The 13,008-nt window shown below is 49.1% G+C and overlaps 1 protein-coding gene and 1 long non-coding RNA gene across 7 annotated transcripts in view; both read left to right on the forward strand.

Moving 5' to 3' along the window:
- The window catches only part of LOC112169292 (disease resistance protein RUN1), an 88,423-nt gene that overhangs the window by 30,101 nt on the left and 45,314 nt on the right, over positions 1-13,008 (forward strand). The gene's annotated exons all lie outside the window — the stretch shown is intronic.
- On the forward strand, positions 2,881-3,803 carry LOC121049653. Its single transcript, XR_005800969.1, has 3 exons — positions 2,881-2,996; positions 3,092-3,170; positions 3,257-3,803. It is a non-coding gene; the product is annotated as an uncharacterized LOC121049653 (long non-coding RNA).

Below are 13,008 nucleotides of genomic sequence, written 5' to 3' on the forward strand. Positions count from 1 at the left end.
TGCTAGGGTCCCTATCATGGCACTTAATGAATCAGACTGGCATGAATTTCATAGTCTGATAGGAAGTCATAATTCTAAAGACCGAGTTCCTCCAACTCTCTTTATCATTCCAGGACCATATGTTGGAAGATACTTAGTCAATGTTCAGAGTGAACATCCTCAAGAACACAAGCTTTGGCTTGTTGAAAATGGTTTTGTCCATAATCTGTGGACTAAAACAAATGATGATCTAAAAGGTTTGCCTCCCATCATTGTCAATACAGTCAAGAACATTAGAAAAAATGACTGCATGCTTCGTCTGAAGTTCAGATCCACTCCTCCAGAATGGAGTCAAAAGGCAAACGGAGAGATTGAGTATATTTCTCCATATCATTATGTGAGAATTATTCAAAGAAAGTATCTTCAACCAGCCTGTGTTGGGTACAATGGCCAGCCAAACTCAAGCATGCCATGGATAAAGGCCATGGCCCTGGAATACATCAAAAAGATCATCTTTGAAGATATCAGCAATACATTCCTAGCAGCAGGAGAAAAAAACTATTATCACTACCTACGAACATCCTGACGTAGTCAGCAGTGACCTATTCCTATCTCTCACCAAAAAAGAGATAGATTCGACACTGGCATGCTTACAGTGGGTGGAAAAACTTGAAACTGACAACCACTACAAAATGTATGTTGATACAGAAGTCGAAGACAATGCTACAACAGTTCGAATGGCCCAGGCAGACAACGACTTCTTTGTCTTTGGCCACAACTCAGAGACTGACGACAACATGTAGCAGTTGGTGAAGAAAAAAGCACCAAAACAAAAAAGAAACTGTTACCTTTTTCAAAAGATACTTTTGCTTTTCAGAAAAGAAGAAGGTGAAAAACATTTCACCTAAATGCTTTTGCTTTTCCCTGTCCGACCTCCATCATCAGGAGCACTCAGAAAAGCAGAGGGTCACAGAGTTGTTCTGTACATTTTTAGGTTTTGAATTCAAGTTTGAGTTCCGCTTCCTATATAAGGAGCTTTAAGTTCATTTGTAAGGCATCAGAAAATTGAGCAGAAGAGTCTTCTCTCAAAGAGTAAGAAAGCCATAGTAGCAGTGTGCTTCCCTTCCTAGAGAAGTAGTGTGCTTTCCTTACAAGTAAGTATATGTTCTCATTCTTATGGATAGCTAAACAGCCTTGTGCTGTTTACCTGAGAATGAGGCTCTGAATGTTTATCATGTATGTATATTTGAATAAATGAATTCAGGTGGTTGCTCACCCACTTCTTCAACAAATATAGTTGTCATTACATTTCCTTAATTATAGTTGTCATTATGTTTCACTATCTAGTGCATGCATCCTATAGAAATCCAAAGTTCTAATCGTATTATTCACCTTGAAAAAATCAGTTTTAAAACCAAAAACTAGGACAAGCAGCAGTGATTCCACCTGTTAAAGTAGCCATTAGGTGAAAAACTTAGACATGTTGAAGGCTAGTCTTGTTTTTGTTTTTGGTGTTTAGAGCAAAGTTTTTTTTAAACGAATAATATCGCTAAAGCCACGGGTCGACATAGGATACAAAATGCATTATTTTGAAGAGACCTATCCCTTTTAGTCTTTTCCAAAAGTAATAGTGTAATACAAAAGTGTTGGGCAGTCGGGAAAAATACCGAGACTTTTTTGGGTATACGGGAAAAGACCCAATTTTAATCCGAGGAAACTTGGTATACTGCGCTTGGGTGGGCCCTGCACGACTCCTCTAGTAAACGAGGGATTGAAGTTATTTGAAAGAATTCGATCACTTTTTATACTGCTGCATTTCAACCTTTTTTTTTAATTTGATTTTTGGGTTCTCTTTCTCCCAAACAGAAAATGCGACACTTGAAATCTATCAAATTGTGGGGCTGTGATGGTCTAACCAGAATTCCCTACTTGTCTGGATTAACAAGCTTAAAGTATTTGGAGCTGTCTCATTGTTATGATTTTGAAGTTGATTCTTCAGTTGGCCGTCTCGATAAGCTCGTCATTTTGGAACTCACCCATTGTGAAAAGCTGCAGATGTTTCCGAAGGTGATCAACCTGAAATCTTTGGAAACTCTGGATCTCTCTGATTGCCCGCTTGAGTTCTTCCCTGAAATTGAGGGAGACATGAAGTCTTTGAATCACCTGGATCTAAGTAAGACTGCCATCAAAGAGTTACCTTGCTCAGTTGGAAATCTCACTGGCCTTAAATCCTTGTCTCTATGGAGCTGTGATAATCTTACAAATGTACCATCGAACATTTTCTATGAATTGCAACGTCTGGAGAGGCTTAATCTAGGGAGCTGCTCTAACCTTGTTACATTTCCAACAAAGTCAGAATCACTTCCTCCTCCACCGGTCTTTTCAACTAACCTCCCGAGATTACAAGTTGATCTGAACGGCTTTTGCTACCGGCTTGAAGAAATTTCAGAATTTACACGAGAAATAGATTTCTTATCTGTGGGATTTTGTGAGTCACTGGAAAGAATTTCAAAGTTGTCAAAAATTTTGGAGGGTAAAGATTCAAAAATGTTCGGTCTGTTGGACTTTGTTGACTGCTGGGGACTCCGCGACAATCTGGCTCCTCGACTAGTATCAGGGGTTGAAGTTGACAAGCGACTATTTCATCTGGCCAAGAAGAGAACCGGAAAATTGATGGAAGAATTCACGTCATCACCGTCTTTGGTGGGAACCAAAGATTTGGATGAACTGATGGAAGAGGCGGAAAAATTGATGGAAGAGGCAGACGAGGCAGAGGAATTGATGGAAAAGGCGGATGAATTGATGGAAGAGGCGCAAGAATTGATGGAAGAAGAAGACATACCATGGATTTCATTCAGTTTTTCCTAAGAAGAAGGCAATACATGCCTGTTGCAAGTTTGAGTCATCCAGATTGAGGAGGACATTGATGCAGAAGAGTCGCAGGCAGGTGGAAGCATTTCACCAAGAGCTTATATTGGAACAACATGGTGATAGATCAACATATATAAAATGCTGAGGTGAACTATATATTCCCTTTGAATCAACAATTAGAGATGGTTTATGAGTTGCTATCATCTGATTAATTATGACAAAATTCTTATCTTTATCTAAGCTGGTACAGATTTTTAAGGGCCCAGCAAGTGTGGCATGATATGCTCAACTTGAGTAAGGAATTTTTCTGTTCAACTGTGGTACAGATTTCTGCTTCCATTGGAGCTTTTAGAGGAGACAGTCTCGTTTGACTACTTTTAAACTTCTTTCTTTGTTTATTTGGTAGAGAGACTGATCTAATCAGTGGGATGCCAAACTGATCGAGATTTAATTAGTTTACGACAGGGATCTACTCTCCACTCATATTTGCAACTCTTGATATTTGACAAGATGAAAATCAGCAATGTTGTCCTCTTAATGCAAGCTAAGATGAATCTAGAGATCTGGTCGAGACAATAATGAATCACTGAGTTTAGGTAACTTCTTTTTCTATAAGCGACTGCTGTAGGCAATCTTTGCAATATGTATTAAAGGTTGGTCTTATGGGATTTGAACTTTTGAAGGTGCAGTCTCCTAATTACATGCACACAATGATCCATGTAGAATGCATTGTAAAGTGCTTTCAAGAAGATTTTGGATTTTTGGTAGCAGCCTTGCATGGTGTATTACATCCCAAGTTTCTGGTCAATTCTCAGCATTACCAGAAGCAGTTTGGAAGTGCCAACATGGATTCTGCATCGTACATCTGCATAACAATGTGAGTAAACTGTTTTTCTTTGTTCTGTTGTAGTTTGTCATTGCAATTGTTTCTTCCACAATTACTGTAGGTCTTTGATAGTGTACCTACATGTGCCCGAACGAGCATAATTAGCTATAATGAGTCACGCTCATTGTACCGCCAGAGGTACCGACTCCCACCAAAGGGATGACCTGCGAAGGCACGGCCAGGCGGGCTACTGCTCGAGCCCTGGATCGTCCCCAGATCACCGATGACGCACCGCCACGCGCCGCGTCAAGATAGCATCAGAAGCTCCAGACGCTGGGAATCGAAGCACATCAGTCCCACATCGGAAATAAGAAGAAGATCAACCTTCTCCTCACCTATAAAAGGTTCTCTCCTCTCTCCTCATTAATTACACATTTACTACTCATTTATTGCTATGCTGCTCATACAGTGACTGACTTAGGCATCGGAGAAGTGAAGACCGCCCAACGCGGTCTCCCTCTGACGCCCTGTCTCTCGTGTTGCAGCAAGCGGAAGTCATCTAATCCTCGAGTAGTGGTCCGCCCACCAGACCCACGTTAAGCGAAGAGTCGGCTACCGCCGGATCTGAGCATTAACATTGGCGCCGTCTGTGGGAACCCTTGAACAAAAGGTCACCACACCACCACCATGACTAACGATAGCGGGGGAAACGCTGAAGAGCAGGCAGATCAATCCGCCATTCCCCAACCCACCAACCCAACGGTAGGCATTAACCGCGCGCTATTCACCACCCCTGTAAACCCCGGCGGTGAGACAAACCCAAGTAGCAGCCCCCCGCCAGGCCAAGACCTCGCCTCTCTATATGAGCTGGCACTGGCGGATCTTCACAAAGCAAACAGAGAGCGTGAACAAGAACGCAAGGAAAAGGCCGAGGCCCAAAAGCAAGTGGCCATGCTTGTGTCCCGCTTTGATGAGCTAAAGAGAACGCTGGAGGCAACCGCCAACCAGGCACGAAGTAAGCAGTCACGGAGCACCAGGCACAGCCGACCTGGTACAGGAACATTAATACCAGCACCAATCGTGCATATGCAGGTCCCGCTGCGCCCACCAGAGCTAGCGGGAATGGGGCCGCCCCCTGTACCCCAGCTAATGTTGGAACAGGAGGCAGAGTCATCACTGCACATTCACCGCTCGAGACCTAGGGCAAGAATCGAGGGAAACCCACCCGCTCCCAGGCGAGGATCAGTTCAGCGGAGTACCCGGCTAGACCCCGCCGACGATGCAACCGCTCAAATACTGGAAAGGATGCAGCAGTTGGAACAAAGGTTAATCAGGGCGAAATCAGGCACCCCAGTGCCAACTTCAAATCCACTTTTTGCGTCCAGGCCAGGACCATTTACCACTACAATTTTGCTGGCCATCAGACCGGCGTACGCAAAGACTCCAAAAATGTCACATTACAGCGGTAAGACTGATCCCTTCGTCCATATGGACACCTTCAAGAAAGTCACCAACAATAAGGGATTCGATGACGCCACCCTGTGCCACTTGTTCAGTGAAATGCTGGACAATGAAGCAATGAATTGGTTCTTCGAATGCCCGCCGGGGTCCATTGACTCATTCCAAGCATTATCGCACGCTTTCCTTTCCCGGTTCATCCTACTGTCCGTCGGGCACCACAATACAAGCCAATTGTTCAACGTCAAGCAGGGTACGGAGGAAACACTGAAGGCATTCGTCACAAGGTGGTGAGCGGCACCATCTCAATGCCGTGATCTTGATAAAACAATGGATTCGGCGGCTTTTAAGCAGGGACTTCTCAAAGGGCCATTTCTCTATCACCTCAACTACAATCATCCAAATGCGGTATACGACCACCTCATGAGTGAGGCGATCATTCATGCCCAAGCAGAATTCATCACATATGGAGAAACCCCACCGCCACCAGCAGCACTAGCAAAGTCGACGCAACCCTCCTCCAGGCAGCAAGGGACCGCGAACAAAACCTCCAACACACCGCCAACTGACAAAAAGAGGGAGTGGCAGCAGGGCCAGTACCAGAACAAGCGACAGAAGGACCAACACTACAAGGGGAACCGCCCATCCCATGGGGACAACCGCAACAAACATACGGAGTCTTCCCAGCGGTATGCAGTATTTACAGTCCTCACGGCCTCGTATGAAGAAATATACAATCAGTGCAAGGATCAGATCCCACCGCCGCCTCCGGGAAAATACCCAAAAACAGGAAAGCCAAGAAACACCGGCAGGTGGTGCAAATACCACGAGGACAGCGGTCACAATACCAACAGTTGCAACGCTCTCAAAACAGCCATTGAGACCTTGTACCGTGATGGCAAGTTGGAGCAATTCAAGGTGCGCCAACCGACACCTGTGATCTCCGACATTGAGCCCATGGGCCGCATCAACACAATTGACGGAGATGCTCCAATCACCAACATGTCTCACAGAGCTAGAAAGCGTTATGTGCGAGCTAATCACCCAAAGGAAGTCTGCAACATCCGCTACGAAAGATCCGCCAAACTCCCAAGGTCTGGTTGGGAGCCTATTACCTTCTCAGAGGAGGAGGAACGCGGAGTACATCTACCCCATGACGATCCTTTCTTGATCGACACCATTCTCGGCAAAATGTCAGTGGGAAGAATCCTAGTTGATAGCGGGTCCGCTGTCAACGTTATATTCAGTGGTTGTTACAACGACCTTAAGCGGAACAGAAAATTGCTCCAAGATCATGAACCACTGCTCAGTTTCTCCGGTGACGTCACGCAACCGCTGGGCTCTAACTATATGCGGCTAGTTATCGGTACTAGTCCATGTATGGCTGAAATACATACGGAGTTCATAACTGTCGATTGTTTCAGCTCATATAACGCCATCATTGGTCGGCCAGCGCTCAACAAACTTAAGTGCATCATCGCTGGGTACATGCTGCTCATGAAGTTCCCCACACCCAACGGCACAGGCTGTGTCAAGGGAAGTCAACAGTTGGCACGTGAGTGTTATTCTACTACCATAGCACAATCAACCCGCCGCCATGAGATCCTAGCGGTAGGCAGTCGGGCACAGCCACCAAATATTTTTGAGGACCCCAGGGAAGACGAAAAGAGGTAAACATCATTAAGAGTCGTCAGCATCTCTGACAAGCACCCTGAGCAGACAGTCCGCATAGGTGCTCAATTAGACCCAGAGCTGGCGGCGGAGCTCACCTAGTTCCTACGTGACAACGCTACGGTCTTTGCCTGGTCATATGCAGATATGCCAGGTATCTCCCCTGAAATCATCACACACAAGTTGAGCATCAAACCATCCTTCTACCCTATCAAACAAAACGCAGAGCCTTCGACGAAGAGAAGTACCGTCCTATAAGAGAGGAGGTTGCCAAGTTGCAGGGCATTGGGTTCATCCGCCAGGTCATCTATCCCCAGTGGATTTCCAACTTGGTTATGGTCAAAAAGGCTAGCGGCAAGTGGAGGATGTGCGTCGACTTCAAAAATCTTAACAAGGCGTGCCCAAAAGATAGTTTCCCACTACCCCGCATCGATCAGCTGGTCGATGCAACCGCTGGACACGAACTCCTCAGCATGATGGATGCTTTCTCCGGCTATAACCAGATCAGGATACATCCCGACGACCAGGAGTGCACCACCTTCAGCACCAACAAAGGCCTGTATTGTTACAATGTGATGCCTTTCTGTTTGAAGAACGCAGGGGCAACTTATCAGCGACTGATGAACGCCATGTTCGCGGAGCATCTGGGCAAGATAATCGAGGTTTATGTAGACGACATGTTGGTCAAGAGTATAAAGGCCAACGGACATGTGGCAAACTTAAAAATCATAATAACCATCCTCTTAGCCTACGGTATGCGCCTCAACCCAGAAAAATGTTTCTTTGGCGTCACCGCCAGCAAATTTCTGGGGTATATTGTCAGTGAACGGGGCATCGAGGCCAACCCTGACAAGGTGCAAGCCATCCTCGACTTGAAGGACCCAGAATGGAAGGTGCACGTCCAATGCCTCCAGGGCAAGCTAACCGCCCTGTCTCGATTCATCTCCAGACTGACTGACAGATGCGCCCCATTTTTCAAAGTCCTTAAGACAACCCACAAGAAAGTCATCGATTGGAACCTAGAGTGCCAAGCGGCGTTCCAAGGCCTAAAGGAATACCTGGCGGCAGTTCCACTCCTTTCCATTCCTGTGCAAGGAGAAACATTATACATTTACCTAGCGGTATCACAGTCAGCGGTGAGTTGCGCCATCGTCCGGCGGGAAGGCCAGGATGAGCTCCCAGTGTTCTATGCTGGTAGGGGCATGAACGGAGCAGAAACACGGTATCCTCCCTTGGAGCAGCTTGCTCTCGCACTCATCGTCGCCGCCAGACGCCTCCGCCAATACTTCCAGGCCCACATAATCCATGTATTAACCAATCAACCGCTGAGACAGGTAATGCAGAACCCTGAACATTCGGGGCGCTTCAGCAAGTGGGCCATTGAGCTCAGTGAGTTTGACATAGATTACAAACCAAGAACCGCCATGAAGGGCCAGGCGGTGGCAGACTTCATTGCTGAGCTCACCGAGTGTCAGCCCGAATCCAAGATCGATGTACCACCTGGAACGGAAATGGTGACAGCTGAGGAGCCGTCTCCCCAACAATCTGACTGGAACCTACATGTGGACGGCTCCGCTTGCGCCAAGGCCAGCGGCGCCGGAATCATCTTAACAAGACCAGGCGGGCTTAGTGTCGAGTACGCATTGAAATTCAACTTCAAGGCCTCAAACAATATGGCGGAATATGAAGCACTCATTGCCGGCCTACTCCTCGCCATCGATTTAGGGGTGGATAGTGTCAACATCAGCGACTCTCAGTTGGTCGTTAACCAGGTCAACAACAGCTTTCAGGCTAAGGACCAGCAGTTAGCGGCATACTTAGGATACGCCAAGACGTTGCTCAAAAAATTCAAGTTCCACACCATCACACAAATCCCTAGGGAAAAGAACGCCAAGGCTGATTCACTGGCAAGACTGGCAACTGCCCAGCCACACCAGAGTCCAGAGGACACAAGGGTGGAGTGCCTGGACAAGCCAAGTATCACAAAAACCCTGGCAGAGATCTTCAACATTGAGGCTAATCCTAGCTGGATGGACGAAACTATTCAGTACAAACGCAACGGGACATTACCAGAGGACAAGATCAAAGCGCGACAGCTCCAGCGGAGAGCAACCCGCTACAACATGCAGAGCGGCAAACTTTACCGCCAGGGATTCACTTACCCCAACCTCCGCTGTCTAACCCCAGAAGAGGGAAAGGTTGTGCTGGCAACAATACATGGCGGAGAATGCGGAAATCATTCAGGTGCCAGATCCTTGGCTAATCGCACAATGCGACAAGGCTACTTTTGGCCTACACTTGGTGATGACGCCCGGCGGATAGCAAATTCTTGTCACAAATGCCAACAATATGCTGATCTTCCGCATGCCCCGGCGGAACCTTTGTCGGTTATCGTCGGTCCTTGGATTCACTCAACGTGGGGCCTAGATTTGATGGGAAAATTCCAAACCTCCAAAGGTCAGTTCAAATACATCATGGTCGCCATCGACTACAACAGCAAATGGATAGAGGCGGAGCCCCTGACGGCAATAACTACTGCCAAGGTAATTCACTTCCTCTAGAAGAACATCTACTGCCGCTACGGTGTCCTACATGTAATCATCACAGACAACGACACACAGTTCAACAATAAGGAACTCATCTCTTTCACCGCCAACCTGGGCACCAAGATGTGTTTTGCATCAGTCGCTCACCCCCAAACCAACGGCCAGGTCGAAGCGGCAAACAAGATAATCAAGAAGCTGTTACAGAAGAAGCTCGATAAGGCCAAGGGTTTGTGGGCGGAGAAGCTCCCGGAAGTTCTATGGGCCATCAGAACAACCCCAACTTCCGCCAAAGGCGAAACCCCCTTTTGTATGATGTTCGAAACTGAGGCTGTCCTGCCTATCAAGGTAACCCAACCAACCGCTAGGGTCGACGGCTACTGCCCCGAGACCAACAGCGACGGTGTCAACCTCGACAGGGATCTCCTAGAGGAAAGGCGAAACCCCCTTTTGTATGATGTTCGAAACTGAGGCTGTCCTGCCTATCAAGGTAACCCAACCAACCGCTAGGGTCGACGGCTACTGCCCCGAGACCAACAGCGACGGTGTCAACCTCGACAGGGATCTCCTAGAGGAAAAAAGAGACGCAGCCCATTTGCGCAACCTTTAGAACAAGCGACGGGTATCGCATTTCTACAACTCCAGGGTCAAGGCCAGCAACCTCCAACTGGGGGACTGGGTAATGAAGGAAGTCATACCACCACCAACAAAACTCGGCCCAACTTAGGAAGGTCCATACAAAATTGTAGAAGTCATTAGCCCAGGCACCTTCTACTTAATGGACAAGGATGGCGTCACAACGACCCACCCTTGGAATACCGAACACCTTCGGTATTACTACAAATAGCCATGCCACTACCCAAGAGCATCTTGACTTAGCTAAATTTTGTTCAATATTTAGCTAAGGGAAGCTACCCAACGGGTACGACCCCGCTTTTGTAAACACTGTTCAGACAGCTATCAATGAAACGAGGAATTATTCAAACCATTGTTACCAAGTCTAGCACTGGGGGCAACTGGCAACGCCAGTCAGCGGACTACGTTCGCTACATTGTGCACTTGGACCAATTTTAATTCCTTTAATGTTTCATTCATGGCCAAAAACAAAATTGTCAAGACCTCTAGCGGTACACACATCATCACAAACTCAAAAAAAAAAAAAAAAACAAAGTATAGGAGCTTAGGTTCCGAAATTTCATTTATATCCCAAGTCAATTACATCAAATATTTATGCCTCAGCGGCTACAAAAACTTTCCTACTCCTATTTTCAGGGGTTGGCGGGGTTGGCGAGGTCGGCTCCGCTACCTTCAGCATCTCCACTGGCGGCCCGCGGCGGATGTGAACGGCTCGTCTGGTCGGACCCTAGGGCGGTGGGACTGGGGGTCTCTATCGTGCCATCCGCCCGGGTGTGGGCCGCCAAGAACCCAGCACAAGACACCTCGGACTGGGTAGGCGTCTGCTGAGAGTCGCCCTCCAGGAGTCCGCCACTCTCCCCGCTACCCGAGAAGGCTCCTTCAACCTGACCAGGGGCGGCAGCAGGGGCGGTACTTGTTGTCGGCGGAGCTTCCTTCGATGGCTGCACAACCGGCATCGACGCTTTCGCCCATTCGATGGCGCCCTTCTACTGCAGCATTTCCACATTAGCTAGGGCACCGGCCTTCGCTTCTTCTGTTAGCGCCTTCTTGTACTCTGCCGACTGCTTGTATGACTCAACAGCGGCTGCCGCAGCATGGCTCCCCTCAGCCTCCAGGCGAGCGACTTCACCCTCTAGTCGCTTAACCTCGGCTTGTCTGGCGGCGGACTCCCGCTGAAGGATCTCAACCTTCTTATCCTAGGCGGCCACCCGATCCCACAGCAGGGACATGTCTTGCTCCAACTTGGAGAACTGTTCGTTCTGCTCCAAGTGCCGCTCAATGGCAACGGACAACTTGCCACGGGCGTCTACCGCATCGCAGTCAGCCTTTGTCAAGCGTCGCTCGACATCAGCCAAACTTTCCTGGGCCTTCCCCAAGTCCCTCTGTAGGCCCGCCACCTCCTCCCTAAGCTCCCACTCAACTAGGGGCTGTTTTGACGCCGCCTGGAACATCTCATGTAACCCAACGACGACGTACCCAAAGGCTGTGCTGAAGGGCAATTCGTTGACGGTGGTCAACCGTACAATCCCTTCCAGGCCGCCAAACCCCAACCGCTCACAGAGGTGATACAGGAACTCCCGTTCACCGTCATTTAGGAACTCGGCGTAGGCGGTGAATGAGTCCAGGCCGCTCGTACCCGCCGCTCTCGCCACGTCAGGGGGAGCCTCGGGCGGAGCCTGCCTTGACTTCTTCGGCTACTCGCAGGCCCCAGTTATCTCCACTTCCTCCTCTTCCCCGCCCGAGTAGGGTTGACGTCGTTTTCGCTGAAGCGCCCGCGTGCTTCCAGCAACAGCAGGCCTCGAACCCCCCGTCGACGGTTCCAACCTCGCTATGATGACACCCTCCATTGGGCGCACTGCTTTCTTCTGCACCCCGCGCCGTATCGCCGGCGCTCTCTCTTTCCATGGCGCCGCCTCGCTCACCACGCCGGTCCCCGCCTGAACAGCAGGCAGCCCGTCACCACCAAGATGAGAGTGGTGCGGCATTGGCAGCACCACCGGAACCTCGGACGGGCTCAGCGCCAGCGTCTCCAGGTTCACCACCGTCTTTTGAGCCGCCAGCCCAGACGCGTACATGGATTCCAGGAAGTTGTTAATTTCAGCACGGTCCATGGCTTTCGCGAAGGCGTCATGGCTCGCTTTGTTCCCCGGCGGAGTTTCTAAAAAAAAAGGAAGCAACAAACCAATCAGCGTGACACAATCTCACCAAGGGTGTGGTACAGCGAAGGGTACTTACCAACGGCACAAGTCAGTTGCTGATCCACCAACAACTCCCAGCCTGTAAGGAGACGAAAGTCCAGCAAGTTACGATTTAGCCAGCAACCTCTGATGCGTGCCACGCGGCACTCTTCCTCACGAGTCAGGTTGTACCGCAACCCCGCTGCACAAAAAGGTCATTATCAGTACAGAGTACAAGGCAGTAAAAAAAAAGAAAGAAAAGAAAGCCCCGCCAGACATGTTCGGCGGAGACCGACAAACGACCTCGGATAGGCTGAAACTCCGACTTAATTCTAAACGTCGGCTCCCCCTCGTTGGACCCCGCTTGGTATTCCCACCCCGTCGTGGCAACGCAGAAGGTACCCCACCAGTAGGACATGGAATCCCTCAAGTTCTCTATCAACTTGGGTGCTCCTTGACGGCTACTCAGGTTTACCTGCCCTCTGCAACCTTGGCGTTTCACGTACACCAGTTCGTAGAAGTGCAGCACCTCCGCCACAGTCAGTCCCTCGCAACCTGACAACCGCCATAGCGAGTTCAGCGCCAGCAGCAACCGCCACATGTTGGGGCAGACCTGCCCAAAGGCAATGCCAAACTCGCACACCAAGATCTGAAGGTTTGGCACCAGCGGGAAGGTCACTCCCTCGGGGAATATAGCCTCGTGCACGACGGCGTGGCCCGCTAGCAGGATCGAGGCCTTCTCCTCCACCGTCGGCGGACGCAGCTTCACCACGCCGGGCAACCAGAACACCCGCTTCAACCGGTTGACGGCAACATCAGTCATCCTACCTCCCTCCTCATCAACAGG

Source organism: Rosa chinensis, chromosome 6 (assembly GCF_002994745.2).
Source record: "Rosa chinensis cultivar Old Blush chromosome 6, RchiOBHm-V2, whole genome shotgun sequence".
In the NCBI taxonomy this organism is placed as follows: Eukaryota; Viridiplantae; Streptophyta; class Magnoliopsida; order Rosales; family Rosaceae; genus Rosa; species Rosa chinensis.